The sequence below is a fragment of the Callithrix jacchus genome, chromosome 7, assembly GCF_049354715.1.
Source record: "Callithrix jacchus isolate 240 chromosome 7, calJac240_pri, whole genome shotgun sequence".
Lineage (NCBI taxonomy): Eukaryota > Metazoa > Chordata > Mammalia > Primates > Cebidae > Callithrix > Callithrix jacchus.
In genome coordinates, this window is record NC_133508.1 from 26,705,216 (window position 1) to 26,730,086 (window position 24,871).

Below are 24,871 nucleotides of genomic sequence, written 5' to 3' on the forward strand. Positions count from 1 at the left end.
GGATTTCTATGAGCAATGCATGTCAGTGAGATTCCTTTACACCCCAGCCCGCCAACTGAGTGCGGTTAAACGTGGGGAGGGTGGAGGGTGAGGTTACCAACCTGTTGGTTGAGAAAGGGCCTCTGCCCAGCACGCCCTTCCTCCACCCCCACCCAAGAGACAGCTGAACTCTGGCGGGACGCGGGTGCCGCCTGTCCAGCCCTGTGCTGGGTCCCCTGAGGGCGGGCTGCAGGGGACCGGGAGGCCTTGCACAACCGGCCCGAAAGAGGAAGCCCAGAAAGTGCTGAAGTAAACACTGAGGCAGACTGTTGCAACATAAATCGGCCTCTCTGTCTGGTGGAACCATCGCTTGGCCCCAAGTCCCTTAGTCCCTCATGCGTCGAGGCTGCAAAATGGGTCGATTCGCCAGAAGATACCCCTAAGAGAAGGGCGCACACGGCACAGGTAGGGGAGGGACAAGAGAGAAAGGCGCAATGTTTCCCAGAATTTAAAAAGAAAAAAAATCTTTTCAAGGTGGTTGTGTAGCGGGGGCGGGATAGGGAGAAAGCCAGGCGCAGACTGGATGATTTAGAGAAAGCAGCCCCTAACTCTGAGTCCTTTACGCATACGTTTGTCTGTCCCTCTGTCTCTAACTAGGCGCCCTCCTTGTACCTCGAAGCAAAGCAGCTCGGATAGCGCCACACGTCTGCGCGCTGCGTGGGAAGGGCAGGGCTGACAGCACTTCCTCCCCGGGGCAGGGACCTGGAGCCCGGGTGCAGCCGTCTGCACCGCGCAACGCTTTCCAGGCCCGAGCCCCGCCGCCTTCCCACGCCCCCGCCGCGTCCCCGCCGCACCCCGCGGAGACGTCGAGGTAAGTGGCACCCATAGTCTCCGGAGCCCTGTGAGCACCAGCCCGGCACCCTCGGGGCTGTCACGGCCGGTGCGTCAAGACCATAGGGTCAGATGCCGGGCGCAGCTCCGGGCGCTGGCCTAGTGAACGCGCACCCCCCGCGTGGCCCTCGAGCGCAACGTGTACCCAGGGTGCCCTCCGCCGATCTCCACACTGGACCCGGCTCGCAAGGGTGGGAGTCTGGGGGCTTGGGGTTCGGGCTTGCTTTTCCCCGAGCTATTGCATCAGATTTGACATATTTCCCGCCCAGGAAATTGCTACAAGGTCAAACCGGGAACTGGTATGAGCCCTCGCGCGTCCAGAAGTTCAGCAGGTCCAGGAGCCCCAATCTTCCCGAATGTGGAGGGATTCTTGAGGGGCCTTTTCAGGCACTGTAGATTAAATACCAGTGGCATGAGAATTTGAATGTGGCTCGCAGTCTGACGCTTCTTAGACTGTTTGCTTCCTCTGAAACTTTTGGACAATTCTTCTTTTTAAAAATAACTTTTTCCCCAGAATTATTCTTATTTTCATTTAAAAATACCTTAAAGATAGACTTGGACACCAGGCTCAAATTTCATAATTTGGCTTGAAACAGAGGTCCAGAGGGCCTTTTACAGCATGGAGGAAACTAACTAGGGGGTCCTAATGTCTCCAAGAACCTCTGCACGGGTGTCCCACCAAAGACCTAGCCCAGTGTACCTCTTACTTTCCTTCTAGGAAGGTATTTCATAGCATTCGTACTCCTGTGGAATGTGAAATGTGTTTCCTAAAGCCACTCAGGGCTCAGCGGTTCAAAAACGACTTTTAATGTGATCCTTAACGAGACAGAGTACTAGAGTACAGTAACAAAAGAAAAAGACACGTGTGTTGATTGTGCCCCCAGAAGTTTTTTTTTCCGGTGGCATACGTGGTTTAAACAAAGGTGCCCATACTATTCATTTAAAAATCTGGGTCTCCAGACAGAAATTTCAGAAAGGAAAAGCTTGTCCTTTTTCATAAACCTAGAGCAGCGATTTTCCCTCTGGCCTCACTGGAATACTAGGTGGTACATGGACCAAGACGATGATGCTGGCTGGCAAAATTAATAAGGATCTGCTGAGAAACACTTTGTAGTGTCTTCTAGTGGTATTTCCTGTCTGCTCAACCTGTGTTGTGAAAAGTCTAAGAAATTTAACCTCATCTTTAAACTATTAATGTGTCCATAAACTATTAACAATTACTTAAACTATTAATCCTTAAACTATTAAAAATTACTAATATTTGTGTCTTTTCTCAGCACTTGGGATGCCTGAGTTCTGGCTCTTATATCTGCCCCCCTCTAGATAAGGATGTTCTTGATTAACTTGCATAACTTCTCCCTGGACTTCAGATAACATCAGTAAAGTGAGATGATTGGACTACATTATGTCTGTCCTTGAGAGAGCAATTGAGGAGCTGCTATTATTCCTTGAATTAGTCCCAACTGGAATGCTGGCAAATTAGAATTGCTGATCATGAATGTTTTAAAGTGGAGAAAATCATCATAATCATGATAACAGATTTTCTTATATTCTGAAATATCAATATCTTTGAGGTCTTTTGTTTCTAAGAGCTTCCTGTAAAAGCACAGTCAGTATCTGGTCTATATGTAAAAAGGCAAATTTCCATCCTATTTGAAAACTGAGAGAAGAAAGAACCCAAATTTAAACAGGTCAATTTTATATTTTGAAGTCCTTCAATCACTATTTCTCAGGAAATATAACTTTGTAATATGAATTACTTTATGGCATTTGTTACTTTAAATCTTAAGCACACTACTTACTAGGTTTTATAGTATCTATTACATTTTTATATTTTTATATCCTAAGAATGTACACCAGTTACCCGCTATTGATTTACCTTTTTTCACTCATCAATGAAAGTTTTAAATATTTCCATATTATTATTAGAAAGAGCTACTTACAAAGTTCATTGCCATAAATGTCTGTTTGATATGTCTCTCTGGATTTTCTTTTAGCCATCTTACTTTTAGAGAGCATTATTATTTTCATTTACTTCTAATTCTCTTCAATTTTATTTTAATTATTTTTATTCTTAAAACATTTTAGTGAGTCCACAAATCTTATAATAAATTGTCTGCATTCCATAGCCTATTGGACCACAATATTTACAATTTTATAGGACCCCATGAGTTTATTTTATGGGAACTAGAGTGATGTTAGGAATTCTCACCTCAAAATAGAGTTTTTATTAATATAACTGATATTTTCTCAGTATGAAAATGTATGTATGTGTTTTATATCACTACTGTCATCTAAGAGGCAAGTCGCTTAAACCTTAAGAATTTATTATAAATTCAGGAACATAATAAACGCCAGATTTTAAGGTATAAGGTTGCTATGCCGGATGCATAGGGATTTTTATATGTATTACAGTTTTAATTATCATGAGAAACATGACTTTTAGAGAAAACTGCTAGATATCTGGAACGGTAATCACTAGAGTTCTCTTGAAAAGAGAGAACTATCGTATGTAGGAATGATGCAATTACACTTATACCCAGTGTATCAGACTGGATGGAACAGGCAGGCCCTGAGGACAGCTTTAGAGCACCACAGGATGTGACCTGCCACCACTGCATCATCCTTTCCTAGCCAAATTCTGGTCCCAAAATTTGGACTCCAAAGATGTTGGCTAAATGTGGAGAATGTATTAATTTCACTTGAGTGGTACCATGAAAATATCACAAGCCCCTGAGATCCCATTGGCTCCACTGGTCCCAAACTTCAGGCATGAGCAAGCAAAGAGGTAACACCACTCCAAGGCATCACACATTCTCATTATTCTACATATTCTGGAGCTTGATTCCATGACTCAGTTTCCAAACATTTCCTGAGCATTGACCATGAACTTGAATCATTAAGAATCATAAGAGCTGTTTTCTTTCTTCTCTGTCAACTCAGTTTTCTCTTTGATCATCACATGGTAATAGTAATTAATAATAATAATAATGTTTACTTATAAATACTACCGGGCCCTCTAGTAACTAATTTAGATGTGTAATCTTGTTAATCCTCACATCAAGATGAAAGCACGGAGAGGTTAAGAAACTTACACAGGAAGTAAGAAACAGAGCTGTTGTTTGAACTGGGCCATTCTGATAGTAGCACCCTTGAAAAAACATGGAGCCTTTCCGCAATGAGTTTATAGTCTAGAAGAGGAGATGTGACTAGGCAGTTAGAATTCTGTGTATAACCAGGCTTGTGTGCTATAGGGCTACATATCGGGGTCCCTACAACCAACCAGGGTCAGGGGAGAAGGAGGAATAGAAGGAAACCAAGCCAAGAACTTGTTGTGTTATTGTGGGAAGACAAGACATTATAATCAACTTTTGTAGTTATTATCTTTACATGTGTCTTGAAAAAAGAATCTGCTTTGTTGGCAATCTTGTGTTTTCATTTTTGTGTTTATTATATTCTGATCCCACAGGATAGCTGGCTAGATTGATTAAATCAACAAATCAGCGAGTTTAATATTTTTTTCAATTCTGCTGGGGATCTTTTTGGTTTGGTCTCATATCACAGAATCAGCAGTGAGATGGCTGTGGGCTGGGATAGGGGATAAATGCTAAATCACACAGCAATTATGCTTCTGCAAACCTACTGAAAGTTTTGCATCCAAAGCTGGAGAGAAACAAAAATTGATATTAGAACAAGTGAATTATGACTAGATTTATTTCTTCCTTCCCTTTTTGTGAAATGTTTCATATATACAAAAGATGATGTGTATATGCAGATCATGACAAATAATAATAAAGCCAACATCTGGATACCTATCACCCAGCTTGAGAAGTGGAATATTTACCAAGGCATTAGCGGGTATCTTTCCAATAACATTTCCTCATTTCCCAGCTGGATGTAATCATTATTCTGAATGTACTAATTTTAAAAAAGCATTTAGGAAGCATGTACATACATTTGTAAAGGATAGTGCCAAACTGGGGATGAGAGAACACTGGCATGGCAGACTGGAGTTAGGTTCCCAACCGACTGAGTGGTCCCAAGTAGAGCGTGCTGTTCACTAAAGACAGCTTACTTTAATTGAATAGCTCAAAACAACGTGTATTCGAAATAATTAAAAGTACCACAGAAATTGTGCTGTCGAGAATCATCAGTAAAGAACTCTAATTGTTAAGTCAAATAACGAATTTGTGGCCGGGCACAGTGGCTCATGCCTGTAAACCCAGCACTTTGGGAGGCCAAGGCAGGCTGATTATCTGAGGTCAGGAGTTCGAGACTAGCCTGACCAACATGGTAAAACTCTGGCTCTACTAAAATACAAAAAAATTAGCTGGGTGCGGTGGCTCATGCCTGTAATTCCAGCTACTCAGGAGGCTGAGTCAGGAGAATCACTTGAACCTGGGAGGTGGAGCTCAAAGTGAGCTGAGATTGTGCCATTGCACTCCAGCCTGGGCAATAAGAGCAAAATTCTGCCTGAAAAAAAGAATATGTAACTTACATGAAGAAAAATAAGAGAGGCAAAAAAATATATAGAATATATAACTTAGGAATTGCCAGTTTTTCCATATTACTTAGATCTCCACCTTATTTACTTATTCATTCATTCCTTCATTTATTCATTCATTCTTGAGACAGGGTCCAGGCTAGTGCAGTAGCACGATTAAGGCTTACTGCAGCCTCAACCTCCTGGGCTCAAGCAATCCTGCCTCAGCCTCCTGTGTAGCTGAGATTGCAGGTGTGCATCACCATGCTCCACTAATTAAAACAAAAAAAAACCATTTTGTAGAGACAGGGTCTCATATTGTTACCGAGGCTGGTCTCAACCTCCTGGGCTCAAGCGATCTTTCCACCTCGGGCTCTCAAAATGTTGGGATCACAGACGTGAGCTACTTCTCCCATCCAGATCTCTAGTTTAAAACAATTCCATCATTTTCAGTCAAAAATGTTTGCTAAGCGCTATTATAGATACAAGGAACGTCAGTGAACAAAAGAGACAAAGATCTCTGCATTTGTGGAGTTTGTAATTCTGGTGGGCAAATACAGATGATAACCAATAAGTATAATAAATAAGTAAATAATATAGGTATTCATAAGTGAAAAGTACTATTTGTTTTTAAAGACAAGCTTTAAACAAGGGGAATCTGCAGTATGCAATAAGTGGTCAGGCTGGGCCCCATTGAGAGGATTTCGGCAAAGGTTTGCAGGAGACAGTGGAGTTAACCAAGTGACTTTCTGGGGGAACAGTGTTCCAAGCACAGGGAACCGTGGAGGCTGTAGGGCCGAGACATGCCTGTGGATTTGAGAAGGAACAACAAGGCCTCTGTAGTTAGAGGTAAATGAGCAAGGGAGAGAGAAATAGATATGGTTGGAGAAGTTCTGAGAAGGGCGGGGAGATAGCAGATCACATGGGGTTTCCAGAGGCCGTTGTAAAACTTTAACTTTCATGCTGAGTGAAATGCAGGGGCCGTTGCAGGATTCTGAGAAGGGGAATAATGTAATCTGACTTAAGGCTCACTCTGACTGCTTGAGAATAAACCCAGGGGAACGGGATGAAATCAAGGAACCTATGACAAAGCAATGGGATTCTGCATATATTTTGAAGGAAGAGCCAACAGGATTTCCCGACAGAAGGGATGTGGGGTGTTTGAGAAAGAGTAGTCAAGGATGACTTTAAAGTCTGTGGCCTAAACAACTGGAAGGATGAAATTGTCATCAACTAAAGTGAGCAGGTTGGAGGGGAGATGATTACAAGTTCAATTCTGGATATAGATATGAAGTATTGATGGAGAATGCTGATGTGTTTATTATAGATAAGGGTAAGAGCAGAGTAAGTAACTAGTTGGGAAGATACTGTAATTGATCCTATTTTACAAATTAGAAATGACAGTTAAGGGAGTTTAGGAAATTTTCTCAAGTCTACACAGTTTAAGAAATGAACATAAAGAGTTTGCAATCCTAAAACCTTTAACTATTCTTTCAAAACTTGGTGAAGAGGTTGACCAGAAATCTTTATTAGGTAACTAAGATAAGAAGTAGTTAATCAGCAGTATTCTACCTCCATAATAATCAAAACAATAGAAATTACTTTTGAGAAGTGAAAAGCGAGAAATGAATACTTAAAAACCCCATCCATAAATTCTTTTTAAAATTGTTTTTAATAGAGATGCGGTCTTGCTATGTTGCCCACGTTGGTCTCAAACTCCTGGGCTCAAGTGATCCTCCTGCTTCAGCCTCCCAAAGGGCTGGGATTACAGGCAGGAGCCACCATGCCTGGCCACATAAATTCTTAACCCGTGATGTGGACATGATGGAATACAAGGCTTCTATCACTGTGCAGTTTAAAAACAAGGTTCTGAGGGAGAGAGGACAGAGACCTTTCCCACAAAGAAGTTTTTGTGCCTGGAGGTTTAAAATATTTGTATTTTCAAAATCGAAACCAGATTTGGAAGACAGGAAAGTTTCCCCCCTTACACAACTGGATTTCAAATGGATTCAAGTGTTAAAACAGGACTAAAAATTCTCTAGAAGCTGTTGAAGAATGTTGGATAAGATATTTGGAAAGCTCGGTGGCTCACGCCTGTACTCCCAGCACTTTGGGAGGCCAAGGTGGGTGGATCACGAGGTCAAGAGATCCAGACCATTCTGGTCAACATGGTGAAACCCTGTCTCTACTAAAAAAAAAAAAAAAAAAAAAAAAGAATACAAAAAATTAGCTGGGCACGGTGGCGCGTGCCTGTAATCCCAGTTACTCAGGAGGCTGGGGCGGGAGAATTGCCTGAACCCAGGAGGCGGAGGTTGCAGTGAGCCGAGATCACGCCATTGCACTCCAGCCTGGGTAACAAGAGCGAAACTCCATCTCAAAAAAAAGCATTAACAAACTCCTGCATCTCTGCTGATCACATAACGTTCACAAGTGACAGTTAGGGCAGTGAGCTGATTAGGTTTTGGATGCAGTATTGTTTTCCTTTTACGATAATTACTTCCTTCTGATTAAATTTCATAAAAGGTGTGGCTTAGCAAACCAAGACAATTTCTTGATGTGTTTATTCATTCCGTGCTATTATATGTCCGCTGTTGTAAGCAACACACAGAAATGAAGCTGCTTAGGCCATGAATGTGGGTAAGTGCAGTGCACTGTGGTGAAAAGTTGGCCGTGAGACCACTGCAGAATGCCCAGGCTAAAATGAACCGTACTTACTGTTCCTCAAAGCCGGGTTTAGAGAGTGGGCTACAGTACTGAAACATACCCTTCAGCTGAATCAGACTCTGCTCAATGTCATATAATTGGAACTTTTTTTTCCAGTTTCATCATGCCTACCACATGCCAGTGTAGGGGGCAAGTGTAGCTAAAATAGGATAAGATATGGCCCCTTGCTCAGCATGGTTGCTCACACCTATAGTCTCAGCTACTTGGGAGGCTGAGGTAGGAGGATTGCTTGAGCCCAGTCACTTGAGGCTGCAGTGAGCTATGATCATGCCATGCACTCCAGCTTGGGTGACAGAGCAAGACCTGTCGATAGATAGATAGATGACAGAAAAACAGATATGGTCCATACGCTCAAGAAGCTTTCAGTCTAGTGGGAGGAATAAGCATGTTAAAAAAAATACATTACAGTGCAGAATGCGCAGTGTTCGATACAGAAATAATATGGTGCCGACAGTGATTATAGGGCAGCTATTATGTGGGGATGATCAAGAGGTGCTTTGAAGGAGAAAAGTATTTCTGGGAGGCCAAAAGGAAGAAAGTTACGCCAGGCACCAGAGGTGTTGGAGCATAAAATGCAGTGGGAAAGGAAACGGGGAGAATCTAATGTACCCCAGAATGAGTAATATTCAGATTACATTCATATGATATGGTTCCCACAAGCCAACAGAGTCAAATACTGAGGCACTTGCAATAACTGAACTGTAGCACTCTGGACCGGAGCTGTTCAGTAGAAATACAATGCAAATTACATATAAAACTTTAAATTTCCTGGGTGCCACATTAGAAAAAGTAAAAAACAACCACGACTTTCTTTCTTTCTTTTAAGACAGGGCCATGCTCTGTCACCAGACAAGAGCGCAGTGGCATGATCACAGCCACTCCCACCTCAGTTTTTGATTTTTTTGGAAAAATGAGATCTCACTGTGATGCCCAGGCCGGTCTTGAACTCTTAGGCTCAAGCAGTCCTTCCACCTCAGCCTCCAAAAGTATTGGGATTATGCGTATTAGCCACTGTGCCCAGCTGTGATGTTAATTTTAATCACTTATTTTATTAAATGCTATATCAAAAAATGATAATAGCACTCTGGATCAAATTATCATTTTGGGATATTTCATTTAATAAAATAAATTATTAAAATGTGAGTTATTTGAAATTACATTAAATTTAATATGTTTAAAATTATATTTAACAGTAAAAACCAAGTGACATTAAATTTTACTAAAAATTAAAAATCTATTACTTAATTTTGATATCATAGAAATTATATTACATTTAAGTAATAGTAAGGTTATTTAAAAATTTTTTTTAATTTTTGTAGAGATGAGGGTCTTGCTATGTTGCCCAGGCTGGTCTCAAATTTCTGGCCTCAAGTGATTCTCCCACTTCCGCCTCCCAAAACACTGGGATCGCAGGCATGAGTCACCAAATCCTGCCAGTAATAGTAACATTATTAATGAGCTATTTTATTCCGCCTTTTAATACTAAGTCTGGCACATCTCAATTCAGACTAGCCACAATTTAAGTGTTAAATGGCCACATGGGGCTAGTGGCTGAATTGGACGGCACAGATTGAGATAAATTCACAAATATTGCATCCTATACTATGTGTTGACTATGCAGCTGAAAGGAGGACATTAGGTGAGTTCTGAAGTATTCAGAATTTTTTAGGGAAAAGAAAGGTAAAAACCTGTCCCTACAACCTGATTTTCATTCATCTTTAAACCTACACCCCAAATGCACTATTTGCCCTCTAGTAACAAAAACAATCTCAAATTGTCATTTGCTTGCTTTCCTTTTTATCCTCCTTCTCCCCAACCCCCATCACCTTATATATATTATGGATTCTGCCTAAAAGTAAGAAGGACTGAAAAAGAGCTGGAAACAAATGGCAAAGCAGGATGCCCTAAACCCACATCCGGCAAAATGTGATCTGTTGCCCTAGGCAACCACCGTGGTCAACTCTTCTGTTTTCTGTTTTCTTTTTTTCTTTCTTTCTTTTTTTTTTTTTCGCTTCCACCTGCTAGTTCACAAGCATAACACACTCTCATTGGCAGCAACTTTGTGGTGGTGCTCAGCTCCAAAAATACACTTCCCTTTCAAGGGAGAGCAGTAATGCTAAGATTTGGAAAATGGATTGTAGATGCCTAGGGTATGACTTAAAAAAGACTCAAAGAGATTTCAGTGCAGTTTTTCCCTTGTTAAGAATGGTTACAAATCCCTGCTCTAGAAACTATACTTACAGATGTCCTTCCAGTGGCTTAGTCTTTTAAAAGTGTGCCTGACCTACAAAGAAAAATGGAAGTCTAATTCAGTCTCCAGGTGCATGAAAATGCAACAGACAGAAGTAACCGTCCCTGGTGGACTGTGTGTGTGTGTGTGTGTGTGTGTATACATGCATGTGTGAGAATAAATGACTTTTTTCCACTGCTGGTTTTAGAGGGAAAACACAATAAAGATGATGATGGTGGTGGTGGTGGTAACGATGATAGAAATAATAACTGATAATAAGCATTTTATATGCACCAGACATTATAATGGGTACATTACAGGCACTAAGTACCTCATCCCTATGGAGCAGGAACTGTTGTTTTGGGGTGTGTGTGTGTGTGTGTGTGTGCCTTTAGTTTCTTTCTAAATTCCAGTTGAATAGAAATATTGGCATTTGTTTCAATGGGATATCATTTTGATTGACTAGAAGTGTTCCAGTTTTCAAATCATTACTGCCAATGTGAATCCATATTCTCCAACATAGTTGTCAAACTTTCTCATCAGCACTCACTCAAAGGTGTTTGAAGGCCACACACTGTGGTTTATAACTGTACATGCAACACTTTGGGAGGCTGAGGCAGGAGGATCACTTGATCCCATGAGTTGAAGACCAGCTTGGGCAATATAATGAGACCCTGTCTCGACAAAAAAATTAAAAAGTTAGCCCGGCATGGTGGCATTCTCCTGTGGTCCCAGCTACTTGGGAGGCTGAAGCAGGAGGATCAGTTGAGCCCAGGAAGTTGAGGCTGCAGTGAGCCATGATCATGCCACTGCACTCCAACCTGGGTGACAAAGCAAGACCTTGTCTTTAAAGAAAAAGGTGCCTGAAAATCAGCAACTTCCTGTCAGAAACAGTAGTAAAGAAAGTAAAAATATGAAGAGTGGTTTACAGCTTCTCACAGAAGGGTCTAAGGGGGCAAAGGGGGTTTTGTTAAACTCTGGACTGTTTTGCCATGGATCAAATATGGGCATTGGAATTGGCATTATGTTTATTGGAAGGCTTATACATACTTAGCCATTAAATGAGTCTGTACATGCAAAACAGAATAATGCCTGGCATGTAGTATGCACTCAAAAATCAAATATCTTGTTTCAAACATTTAGAACAAAACAAAATTAAATCTCCCCTAGGAGTTACCCTTGAAAACAACTCAAGTATTATCTCCTTGTATTTGAACATTTGAAATAAGACTTTGTTATTCACATGCCTGTAAAGGCATGAAACATTGTAGATTAAACACAGTTTGAGTCACCATAGTTTAGTCAAATAGCCCCATAGGTAGATGATAAGAGTATACACTAATATTTCTATTCTTTTCTTTAATCTTCTACTTCTCTTTGTTAAGCAGTTTCAGACAATTACTCTTTGTGGAACACTCCACCAGTGGCCGTGGAAATCTAGCAAATGTAAAGTTGGTCCCTGCTCACTGCCCTTCTAGAATTCAGATTATTTATTTATTTATTTATTTATTTTGGAAACTGAGTCTCACTCTGTCACCCAGGCTGGAAGGCAGTGGTGGGATCTCAGCTCAGCTGCAACCTCTACCTCCCAGGTTCAAATGATTCTCATGCCTGAGCCTCTCGAGTAGCTGGGACTGCAGGCATACACCACTACAGCTGGTTAAGTTTTGTATTTTAGTAGAGATGAGGTTTCACCATATTGGTCAGGCTGTCCTCGAATTCCTGATCTCAGGTGATCTACCTGCCTCGTCCTCCCAAAGTTCTGGAATTACAAGCCTGAATAACCGTGCCTGGCCTAGAACTCAGATTCTGTTTGAAGCAATGAGATGAAGGTGCAGGTGTGTGAAAAGTGTCGTCTATTATAGACTGACAAAATATGCAGGATGATGAGAGACATTAATTATTTCTGAAGAAAGAGAAATTGTAAGAAATGAAAGGGGTGGTTTATTTTAAATAATCTTGTGCAATTAAACTGACATGGAAGGCATGAAGGAAAGAAAACAGGTTGGGAGGCACATTAGAATTGCCTTTGTTTTACTTTAGTTTTTGATAGAGATGGGGTCTCACTATGTTGCCCAAGCTGGTCTCAAATTCCTGGGCTCAAGTAGTCCTCTCGCTTCAGCTTTCCAAAGCACTGAGATTACAGGCACGAGCCACTGTGCCCAGTCTAGAGTTGTTTCCTAATTCAGAATGTATTAATAGTGGATTGAAGCATTTCTCTCAGCCTTTAGAAGGAACTCTGTGCTTTACTTAAGATCTGATGTAACACAGAGGCACCTTGGATTTTGTAAAAGATGCATTCTGCTTTTGTCATGTGGACTTCCAGAATCACACCTGTGGCCAAATTCAGACACTCTCGAGATTCTATTCTATTTTATCTTCTCTTGTCTTATATCTGTAAATTACCTTAAGTTTTTTTTCATGAGATGTGTAACAAATAACTAATAAACACTATAAGAAAGACATTTATTTTCACCGCCTCTAAGTTTTCTCAGTTATAAAATGAAATGCTTGGATTAAGTTAAATTGAGCTTGCATTCCTAGTTCTCACATTTTAAGACTATATGCATGAAGACAGGATTGTCTATGAATGAAGGCTATCTTCAGTCAATCCTCAAAAGCAGTGGACATGGATACTTCCTGTGTAAGAGGATAAATAACAATAACTTGACTTAAAACCATTGAATGAAGTCAGTATATTAGATCTCAATTGTCTACACTTTCTCTCAAAACAAGGCATTTATTTGGTTTAAAGGATGATTAGAACATATCAATGTACAAATAAATAAAAGACTTTTTATGCTGCATATGGTGGCACACATGAAGACTTTAAATAATCAACAATTTTTAAGGTTGTATTGATTATATCAAACACATATTCTTAGAGAAAAAAATAATGTGTGTTTGTTCCTTCCCTAAAAACAAAACTTTTAAAAAGGTGTTCCGGTCTCGTTCAATTATCTAAAGTAGGAATTGTTTTCATTGTACAGACGAGGAAACTAAGCCAACAGAAAGGTTAAATGACTTGCTCAAGGTCATCCAGCAGCTAAGTATATTTACAAGTACATGGTGTGTGTCACACATTCGAATGAAAATACAAGATTCCATGTCTGAACTCACTGTGTGGTATTAAAGATAGGCATGCAATAAGTTATACCATCACAGACATATTAGCAAGGAAGCCACCAATTTCCACCTCTTCATAATCACAATTCATGTTTTCAGAAGACAGTGTAGCACAGTGGTTGCAAACATGACCTTCAGAATTAGACCTGGTCATAGTCCAGCTCCACCACTCACTGGCTATGTGACCTCATGCAAATTATCTAATTCCTCTAGGCTTGATTTTTGTAATCTATAAAATTGAAATCATGTCACTACCTCATAGAATTGCTTTGAGAATTAAATGAGATGCTACAGATGTCTGACCTGTAGTAGTTGTTCCATATTTATAACTCCTACTATTTTTTTAATTTTTATGTATTTAGGGTGTACAAAGGTAGATTTCTTACATGCATATATTTCATGCTGGTGCAGTCTGTGCTTTGAGTGAACCCATCACCTGAATAGTGAACACTGTACCCAATAGGTAATTTTCCAATCCTCCCACATTTTGTAGTCTCCAATATCTATGTTTCCACTCTGTATGGCCATACGTACCCATTGTTTAGCTTCCACTTTTAAGTGAGAACATGCAGTATTTGATTTTCTGTTTCTGAGTACAACTCCTGCTATTCTTAAAGTAGGTGCTAATTATGTATTAATATGAGCTAGCATATATTGCATTGTAAGTGCCAGTGGTGGTGCTGTGCCAGTACTACGAGAGTTGAGGTATAAATATTACTCCTGTAGTGTATAGTTAAAGAGATTAAAAATATCTATAAAGAGATAAACAGTCATAAAGCCAGTCATAAACTGTCCAAGTCACAATTCTGATACTGCCAGAATGAAGGCGTGGGTCTTGAGTTGGCTTTGTGTAGTGGGTACAACTTATCTGAGTGGAGAAATAGTACAGAGCTAATGCCAATGGTGTGTTTAGAGGAAGAGAAATAAACTCCTTTCACTGTAAGCCAAGGTTTAATGAGAAGAAGATGGAGATGAACTTGGAGTGGTGTGCTGGGCACGGATGTGGATGAGACCATCCTGCAAGATGTTTGCTCTGGGCTGGGAGACCTGAGGACAGCCTGCATACACAGTGACAGTGAGGGTGGGACAGGGCTTTCCTGCGAAGTCCCAACTCCTCGACTAGAAGCACTGGCCTTCCTCCTCCATCCACTCCTTCATCTCCTGCTTGCCTTTCTCAGATGACATTGACTTGTCAGATTTGGTGTTTGTCCCCTCTGGAAATAGAATACTCAGATATCCTACTGAGCTGGCCATGGAGACCACTAGTGTTCCTCTGGGCTATAGCACAGATTCTAGCACTCCTGAAAAAGGCCTCAAGGGACAGTCGCCCCTGGTGGATATTGCGCACAAGAAAAGATGCTCAATATCATTAGTCATAAAGGAAATGCCAGTCAATACCACCATGAGTACAGCCACTGTGGAGAACAATTTGAAGGTTCCTCAAAAAACTAAAAATAGATCTACTGTGTGATCCAGCAACCCCATGGCTGGGTATACACCCCAAAGGAAGGAAATCAGTATATCAGAGATATCTGCACTCCTGTGTTTGTTGCAGCACCGTTCACAAGATTTGGAAACAACCCAAGTTCCATCAGCAGGTGAATGGGTAAAGAAAATGTGGTACCTATACACCATGGAGTACTACTCAGCCATGAAAAAGAATGTTATCCTGTCATTTGCCACATGGTTGGAACTGGAGGTCATTATAAGTTGAATAAGCAAGGCACAGAATGACAAACATGGCATGTTCTCTCTTATTTGTGGGATCTAAATATGAAAACAGGCCCAGCACAGTGGCTCATGCCTGTAATCCCAACACTTTGGGAGGCCGAGGTGGGTGAATCACTTGAGATCAGGAGTTCGAGACCAGCCTGGCCAACATGGCGAAAGCTCATCTCTACTATAAGTATGAAAATTAGCCAGGCATGGTGGTGAGTGCCTGTAATCCTAGCTACTTGGGAGGCTGAGGCAGAAGAATTGCTTGAACCCGGGGGGCAGAGATTACAGGATTGCAAGACTTTATTCTGGCTGTTCAGGGACCTGATGGGACAAGGAGCTGAGATCATGCCACTGCACTCTAGCCTGGGTGACAGAGTGAGACTCCATCTCAAAAAATAAAAATGAAAATGATTGCACTCATGGAGATAGAGAGCAGAAGGATGGTTACCAGAGGCTGGGAAGGGTAGTTGGTTGCGGTGGGGGAGATGTGGGATAGTTAATGGGTCCAAAAAACCCAGAAGGAATGAATAAGACCTAGTATTTGCCAGCACAATAGCATGACTATAGTCAATAATAATATAATTGTACATTTTAAAATAAGACAAAGGGTATAATTGGATTGTTTGTAACACAAAGGCTAAATGCTGGAGGGGATGGATATCCCATTCTCCAGGATGCAATTATTATGCATTGCAGGCCTGTATCAGAACATCTTATGTATCCCATACATATATACACCTGTGTACCCACCAAAATTAAAAACAGTGAGATATCACCTCACACCCATTAGCATGTCTGTAATCCAAAAGACAGACAATAACAGTTACTGATGAGGATGTGGAGAAATCGGGAGGGCTTTGAATGGCTCTCCACAATTTGGCAATATATTATGAAGCAATGAGGAAACGATTTCATTTTTGACACTTTCTCTGCTGCAGGCTGTCAGAGGCTGTCTCTCCTGCAGGACTGTATTCTGGAGGGTCAGGAACCTGATGGGACAGGATGCTGAATGGTGTTAGGTAGTTCTGATTTTTGCCAAGAGGCAAATGAGAGAGATGCCAAGAAAAACAGTCCATGATTTTGCTCCGCTGATTTAAATATAAATATGGGCCATGGAGTTAAGTACTGTGAGTCTATCATTAAAAAGAAAAAAGTGTTTGGGCATCTCACATTAACTTAGTAAAATGACATGTTGACTGTCATGTGAAACACACATAAAATACATACACTTCCCAAAGTTGAATTTTACAGTATGTCTGCTGATTCAGCTGTTTAGAGTTTTGGGGGATTTTTTTTTTTTTTTTTGGTTTGTGTACTTTTAAGGCAAAGATTCCATGCTAGATTAATCAATAATCTCTCTATGGATGGACTCAATCCAAACCAGGTTTACTAGAATCTAATTCTTTGAAGGAACAATCATAAAATGGCTCTAAATTTGTTTGGCTTGGTCTTAGGTTATAGTACTATCACACTTACTGCTATAATTTCTTTTTATTTTATCATGGAGACATACAAATGTTTGTACAAATGACTCAGTAAGTATTGTTTATCAAATGTCAGAGACTGTTGGTTATCAGACCACAGAAAGAAAAAGAGCTTTTCTCCCCCTCCCTTTAGGCATTAAAAATAAAAACCTTCTGCTCTCAGACTGGGTGCAGTGGCTCACACCTATAATCCCAGCACTTTGGGTGGCTGAGGCAGGTGGATCACAGGGTCAAGAGATCGAGGCCATCCTGGTCAACAAGGTGAAACCCCATCTCTACTAAAAATACAAAAATTAGCTGGACATGGTGGTGTGCTGCGCCTGTAGTCCCAGCTACTCAGGAGGTTGATGTGGGAGAATTGCTTGAACCCAGGAGGCGAAGGTTGCCGTGCGCCGAGATCACGCCATTGCACTCCAGCTTGGGTAACAAGAGGGAAACTCCATCTCAAAAACAAACCAAAAAACAAAAAACAACCCTCTGCTCTGAATAGCATCTACTAAAAAATAATAATTTATGAGAGTCCATCTCAAAAGTAAATAAATAATTATTCACATAATACACAAAAACCTAACTCAAAATTGATCATACACCTGACTGTAGCAGATAACATAAAATTCTTAGAAGAAAACATGTGAGTAGATCTTCGTGAACTTGGGAAGCAATGTTTTCATAGATAGAATACTAAATGCAAAATCAACAAAAGAAAAATAGATAAATAGGACTACATTCAAACTTACAACTTTTGTACTACAAAAAATGCCATCAAGAAAGTATAAAGACAATACATAAAATGGGGGGGGGAATTTGAAATCATATATCTGGCAAGGTCTGGTAGCCAGAATATTTAAAGAACTCTTACAACATGATAATAAAAGAGACATACAATCCATTTAGAACTAGGAAAAAAAATCTGAGCTGACATTTCTCCAAAGAAGATAGACATGACCAATAAGCCCGTGAAGAGATGCTCAGCATCATTAGTCATAAAGGAATGCCGGTCAAAACCACAGTGATGTACTACTTCTCACCAATTAGCAGGGTTGTAATAAAAGCAAGAGGCAATAACAGGGATTAACGAGGATGTGGAGAAACTGGAAGCTTCATATACTGCTGGATGAATGTAAAATAGGCCACATCTTTGGAAAACAGTGTGTCAGTTCTTCAAAAGTTAAATACTTACAGAGTTACCATATAACCCACCAGTTACACTCTTAGAAATCCCAAGAGAAATTGAAACATGACATCCACACAAAAATGTGAATACAAATGTTCATAGCAGCATAATTTGTATTAGCTGAAAAAAATGGAAACAAGCCAAATGTCCATCAACTAATAAAAAGAAACGAAGTACAGGCACATATTACAGTTTGGATTGAACTTTGAACACATTATGTTAAGTGAAAGAAGCCAGACACAAAAGACCACATTAATGTATCATCCCATTGACAGGAAATGTCCAGAATAGGCAGCTTTATAGAGAGAAGAAAGTAGAATAATGTCTGCTTAGGGATGGGAAGGGGAGGAGTGAATGGATAAGGGGTTCCTTTTACAGGAGAAGAAAATATTCTAAAATTAGAACATGGTGATGGTTGCACAGCCCTGTGAATATGCCAAAACCATGGATGATTCACTTTAAATAGGTGAATTGTTTCATTTCACCTGCATTCAAGGAGCTGCTCTATCCACTGGGAAAATGAGAGGATGCATTAGGTGCAATTTGTGCTCTGGGTTCAGTACTTAAGTGAAAACCTTTGGTGTGCCTGGGAATTATAGAGAAAATAGCAGTTATAGTGGTGGAGTAGGTTTTAGGGGAGAACAGGATGGACATCTGAAAGATGAGGTTGGAGAGGTTGGTGAGAGTTGGACTATGGAAAATTTTAAAAGCCACCTTATGGACTATATATTAAATCTTATGAGCAGTAGAGAGCCACTGAAACGTTATGCTACTTGAAAGACTATGAACAGAACTGGGTCTTAGGAAGAAAATTCTGGTGGCATTACAGACGCTGATTTTTTTTTATTGCATTTTAAGTTTGGGGGTACATGTGAAGAACATGCAAGATAGTTGCGTAGGTACACACATGACAGTGTGATTTGCTGCCTTCCTCCCCTTCACCTATATCTGGCATTTCTCCCCATGCTATCTCTCCCCAACTCCCCACCCCCCACTGTCCCTCCCCTGTTCCCCCCAACAGACCCCAGTGTGTAGTGCTCCCCTTCCTGTGTCCATGTGTTCTCATTGTTCAACACCTGCCTATGAGTGAGAACATGCGATATTTCATTTTCTGTTCTTGTGACAGACGCTGATTTAAGGAGAGATTGTGGCTTGCATCTGTAGTCCTAGCTACTCAGGAGGCTGACGTGGGAGGATGGCTTTTGTCCAGGAGGTTGAGACTGCGGTGAGCCGTGATCCTGCCACTGCACTTCAGCTTGGGTGAAAGGAGCAAGACCCTGTCTCAAAAAAAAAAAAAAAAGAGAGAGCGAGAGAGAGAGACTGTCTGAGCCTGTGTAGGCATATGAAAAATAGTAATAAAAGAAAATTTAAAAAGGAGAGATTGGAGATAGGGAGATGAAAAGTAAGCTGGGGGCAGAATCCTGATAAGATGTGGAAGGCCTGTACTAGAGTCTTCCTACAGTATTACTGAAACTCTCTGGTAGCTGGGGAAAGAGTGGGACAAGTTCAAGGGCATTAAGAAGGCTAAACTGACCAGACAAACTGATCAGACTGGGGACTTCCAGAATAGGTGATGCTTTTAAGACTGATGTAGTAAAGGTGATCAGGCTATAGGTCGAGATAAATATAGACTGGTTTTTTGGATGTTTGGTTTGTTTGTTTTCTTAGTAAGAGAGGGATACTATCTGGGAACAGTGGTGCTTGTGTCCAAGCAGCTCCTTTTAGACACTTGCAGTACAGGGGTGCTTGGTCATTGCAGGTGTTCATAGCCATCGAGTCAGCCCACCTGTGTTTCTTCTCCAAGCTTTCTCTTCCCTTTCTCTCATCTGCTTTTTCACATTCTAATCTACACTTCTTTTTCAGTTCCCCAATTTCTGGTAACTATTGCATTTGAATTTTTCTATCTTAAGAGACAGCGTTTTAGCTATATTGCCAGGCTGGTCTTGAACTCTTGCCCTTAAGTGATCCTCCTGCCTCAGCCCTCCAAAGTGCCAGGATTACAGGCATGAGCCACTGTGTCTCGCCTCACATTTGATTTTGGTGTCTTTCGCCCAGACACCCAATCACAGCCTCACCTCAATGCAACGTTCAACTCCTAATCCAGGATCTGATTTTTGTCCAGGGCTTCTCTGTGCTGACTTTCTCCCCAATTCCCAGGATAACATCTGGCTTGGATCTCCCTATACCAAAACCTATACTGGCAAGCCAGGGTGCCTGGGAATGGGCTGAAGAGGAGGATGGAAGGGGACCATGTTGCATTTGAACCACTGGTAGGGCTGCCTAGCAGAAATGCTCTGCCGGCAATGAGAAGTATAATTGCAGGGCTTAAAAATAATAAGGAAGATGAAGACACAGATAAGTAAGAATTTTCTGTTTCCCTCTGAAGCAATATCTACAGAGATGAGCTTACAGTAATAAGTATAATACCAAACAAAGATCAGGGAAGATTTACCCTAAAGATAATTTGGATCACAGCTACAATGACTAAATTATTTGTTCTGAAAGGTTGAACTTGCTGCCACCATTTCTGCATAAATCACTTAAAGCTGAGTCTTTACTGGTATTTATGAAATCTGGATATTTTTACAGTCGAATACCTTTGTCGAGACAGCACCTTGGACAGCAGAGAAGGTGTATGGAGCTGAAAGTGCAAGGACTTAATGAATGATTTCTTGAAAGTATTACTGAAACTGCCTGGGTGTGGTATCTCATGACTGTAATCCCCACACTTTGGGAGGCCAAGGAGGGCAGATCACTTGAGGTCAGGAGTTTGGGACTAGCTGGACCACCATGGTGAAACCCTGTCTCTATTAAAAATACAAAAATTAGCCAGGCGTGGTGGCAGGCACCTGTACTCTCAGCTACTTAGGAGACTGAGGCAGGAAAGTCGCTTGAACCTGGGAGGTGGAGGTTGCAGTTAGCCGACATCTTGCTACTGCACTCAAGCCTGGGTGACAGAGCAAGACTTTGTGAAAGAGAAAGAGAGAGAGAAAAAAAAAATAAAAGGAGGAAGGGAGGGAGGGGGGGAAGGGAAGGAAGAAGGGAAGAAGGGAGGGAGGGAGGGAAGTACTGAACCCTTTTTCTGGAAAAGTTCATGAACACCTGACTGAAAAACTACCAAAGCCAATTTTCTAGTATCACATTTTTCTGTCAGTGTCTACATCATAACAAACCTAAGCTGTGCCTTAAGACATGATTTTCCTTTTTAGCAGAGCATCACTGGACCACTGTAAGGCAGTAGTAATAAGTTATTGATAAAATAGGTACAAAACAGGGACTACAATATGCTATTGCCAAAGAATTAAGGTCATATTTCACTTTATGTTTTAGATCCTGGTTGGATTTTAAAGCACCAATTTTTGAAATATTTTTGAGTATATTTTCACATTAACTTTTGTTCTATTATTATCTACTTTATTCTTATTTACTGTTCTATTTTAATCATTGTCTTCTTTCCTTACTTTTCTCCAAAGTTCACTCTGAATTTGACTCTAGTTAAATTGTGTATAAGCGTTTATTTTTTTTACTGTGGTTATTTTCTACATAGATTGAAATTGTCCTTTTGAAATATTCTCTGTCACCTTAGTTGTTGAGGAAAACGTTTTCTATGTAAGGAGTTCTTTTTAAATTGTTTTAGCCCTTATTATTCATTTTCGTTATTATTGTATCTTGGTCAGAAAATGTGGCTAATTTCTCCTTTGAGAAATTTATTTAGATTTTCTGGCACATAACTAGTTTTCAATAAAGGAATGAGATTATTTCATTTGCAAGGACATGGATGGAACTGGAAGCCATTATCCTCAGCAAACTAACGCAGGAACAGAAAACGACACACTGAATGTTCTCACTTATAAGTGGGAGCTGAATGGTGAGAACACATGGACACATTGGAGGAACAACATATGCCTGTTAGAGGGTTGGGTCGGAGGAGGGAGAGCATCAGGAGGAATAGCTAATGGATCCTGGGGTAAAAGCTCACTGTTGCCAAAACTCACTCCTCAGTCTAAGATGGTAGGGACAGAACTGCCCTCAGAAGATTCTGGTTTTCCACATTGGCTTTCACTTCATGTTGCTCATTTCCACCTCCTAGGTCTTATGTCAGTGTGTCCACTTGGCTGATCACAGGTAGAACCCTCACAGCAAGGGAGCCTGGGAAACAACACCTCTAGATTTCCAGCTTCCATATTATAGAAACACATAGAAAGGGTTTTCAGAAAGCTAGTCAAAAGTATCTGCCACAAAATTATTATAAAAGGAAGGAAGGGAGGGAAGGAAAAAAGGGAAGGGAAGGAGGGAGGGAAGGAAGGAAGGATGGGAGGAAGAAAATTCATTTTTTCTTCTATGACTTATAATTTTGCTTTTATGCATAGATGCAAAATTCAACAAGAATTTCTTTTGCATATGGCAATGAGGATAGGGATCTGACTTTATTTCTTCCAAATACATAGCCAATTGTTTCAGTACCACTCATTAAATACTCTATTATTTTTCTACTGATTACTAACTGCCAATTTTTTCATACATTAAACTTAAAATCTAAAATCTTTGTCTTTTTCCATGGGTTTATTTGTGTAAATACTGACGTGCCAAATATGTTTGTCTTTCTTTACATTTTTATTACTTAGGAATAATCTTTTATTCTAAGATAAAGTTGAGAGTCAACTCATTGAATTTCCTTTTTATAAATCCATTTGGGGGCCTAATTGAAGTTGCAAAAAGTTTCATATTCATTTAGGAAGAATTACCATTTAATACGGTAAAGCTGTCTCCTTACATTAATTCCCTTAACATGGTAGTTCTCTTCATTTTTTCATTTTCTTTTATGCCATATAGTTTTATTATTTTCTCTATCTTGAATTGACAAATTGCTTATTCTTTATTTGTTTTTTATAGTTTTTGTTGCTGTTGTAAATCTGATCCTTTGTTATACCATTTTCTCGTATTTCTCTCTCTCTCTCTCTCTCTCTCTCTCTCTCGCTCTTTATACACACACACACACACACACACACACACGAACACTATTGATGTGTATATATTTACTTCACATCAGCCACCTTATTAATTCTACTTTTCACTACATAAAACATTCTCTTGAATTGTTTATATAGACAGTGTATCACCTCCATATTTTGCTAACTTTGTCTTTTCTCCAGGGCCTGCAGACCAGATCTACATGGCTGCTACTGCAGATAAAGTTTTATAGACATCAGCCATGCCTGTTTGTTTACATAATGTCTACAGCAGCTTTTCCCTACAGCAGCGACTTGTGTGGTTGGGACAAAGACCATCTAACTTACAAAGCCTGAAATATTCACTATCTTGTCCTTTATAGAAAAAGTTTGCCAAGTCCTGCCATAGACTATCTATAAATTTACAATCTTTTTCTGGAGCTCTTTTTTTTTTTTTTTTTGAGTCAGAGTTTAGCTCTTGTTGCCCAGACTGGAGTGCAATGGCACGACCTCGGCTCACCGCAATCTCCGCCTCCTGGGTTCAGGCAATTCTCCTGCCTCAGCCTCCTGAGTAGCTGGGATTACAGGTGCATACCACTGTGCCCAGCTAATTTTTTGTATTTTTAGTAGAGATGGGGTTTCACCATGTTGACCAGGATGGTCTCGATCTCTTGACCTCGTGATCCACCCGCCTCGGCCTCCCAACGTGCTGGGTTTCTGGAGCTCTTATTGTTTAGGAACGCTGAAACAAAACTCAATAGTAGCAATAATGGCAGGACCCTTTTGACTTGTGTTTTACACAGGAACGCTTTTGATGTTTTACAGTTACAATGATGGTTGCCATTGGTTTCTGGTAGATACCCTTTATCAAAGGAAAATACCAACCGTTTCAACCTTACCAAGAGGTTTTTAATCAGGAATGGGTATTGGATTTTAGGAACTTTCTGCTCACCATGCATTGAGATGATCATATAGTTTGTCATTTAATATTTTAACTTAGTGAATTATTCTGATACATTTCCCACTGGTGAGTTATTCTTGTATTCTTGGTTGTTATGTATTATCTTTTTAATGCATCTATGGGATGAATTTTCTAAAGTTTTCTTTGGGATGTTTTCATCTACATTCGTAAGTAGTAGTGATTTGTTTTCCTATTTTAGGAATGCTTTTTTTAGTAGCAACTTATTCTTGTTGCTGTCATCTTAAATCTCTCTGAAAACAGCAATTGGAATTTCTTAAAAACCTGTCTTCTATTTCTTTCATCCACTCAGTTTTCTCTGGCGTCAATATCTTTGTTTTTAATCTTGATGCTTCATGCTCTTATTATTCCTCAAATATTTGATGACTCTGATTGTTGATTCATAATTTTAATGAAAGCGTTAGAATGATACAGAAGATGATATGGATTTACTTGGGAGCTAGAGCAAGCCTTCTTCTGTACTGAAAGGCTGACTGTGGCATTATGTAGATGAACATGGGCATTTATAGACAGACAGATCTACCCTTTGGGTTGGGTGAAGATGAGACAGTAAGCTTCAGCCATCATTGAGTGGTTTTTTTGCTGAAGACAGCAAAAATATGTACTGAAAATGGAGCACCCAAGAGTGCTTAGTAAAATTTACTGGAAAGCCAGGGCATGGTGGCTCACACCTGAAATCTCAGCCCTTTGAGAGGCAGAGGCCAGAAGATCATTTGATGCCAGGAGTTCAAGACTAGCCTGAGCAAAAGAGTGAGATCTCATCTCTACCAAAAAATTCAAAAAATTAGCTGGGCATAGTGGCACATATTTGTAGTCCTAGCCACTCAGGAGGCTAAGGTGAGAGAATTGCTTGAGCCCAGGAGTCCAAAGCTGTAGTGAGCTATGATTGTGCCACTGCACTCCAGCCTGAGTGACAGAGTGAGACCCCATGTGTAAAATAAAAAATGTAAAAATTCACTGGAATGTGGAAATTTCTTGTCCCAGTCCCTTCTGACTGATTGATTGGATGCTTGGCTGGTTGGATGGGAATCTGCCTGATTTACGGTGTCCCAAACTTTCTGGGCACTGCTCTACTTGTTTTGGGGGTTCAGATCCACCTTTGGAATCAATGAGATTTTTTTCTACATTACTTA

The 24,871-nt window shown here is 40.4% G+C and overlaps 1 protein-coding gene across 1 annotated transcript in view; it reads left to right on the plus strand.

The window, feature by feature from the left end:
* Positions 1-313: 313 nt before the first annotated feature.
* The window catches only part of APBB1IP (amyloid beta precursor protein binding family B member 1 interacting protein), a 129,191-nt gene continuing 104,633 nt past the window's right edge, over positions 314-24,871 (plus strand). The window contains exons 1-2 of the mRNA XM_035306989.3: positions 314-444; positions 637-850. The gene's annotated coding sequence lies outside the window, so the exon portion shown is untranslated. The remainder of the gene's footprint in view (positions 445-636; positions 851-24,871) is intronic.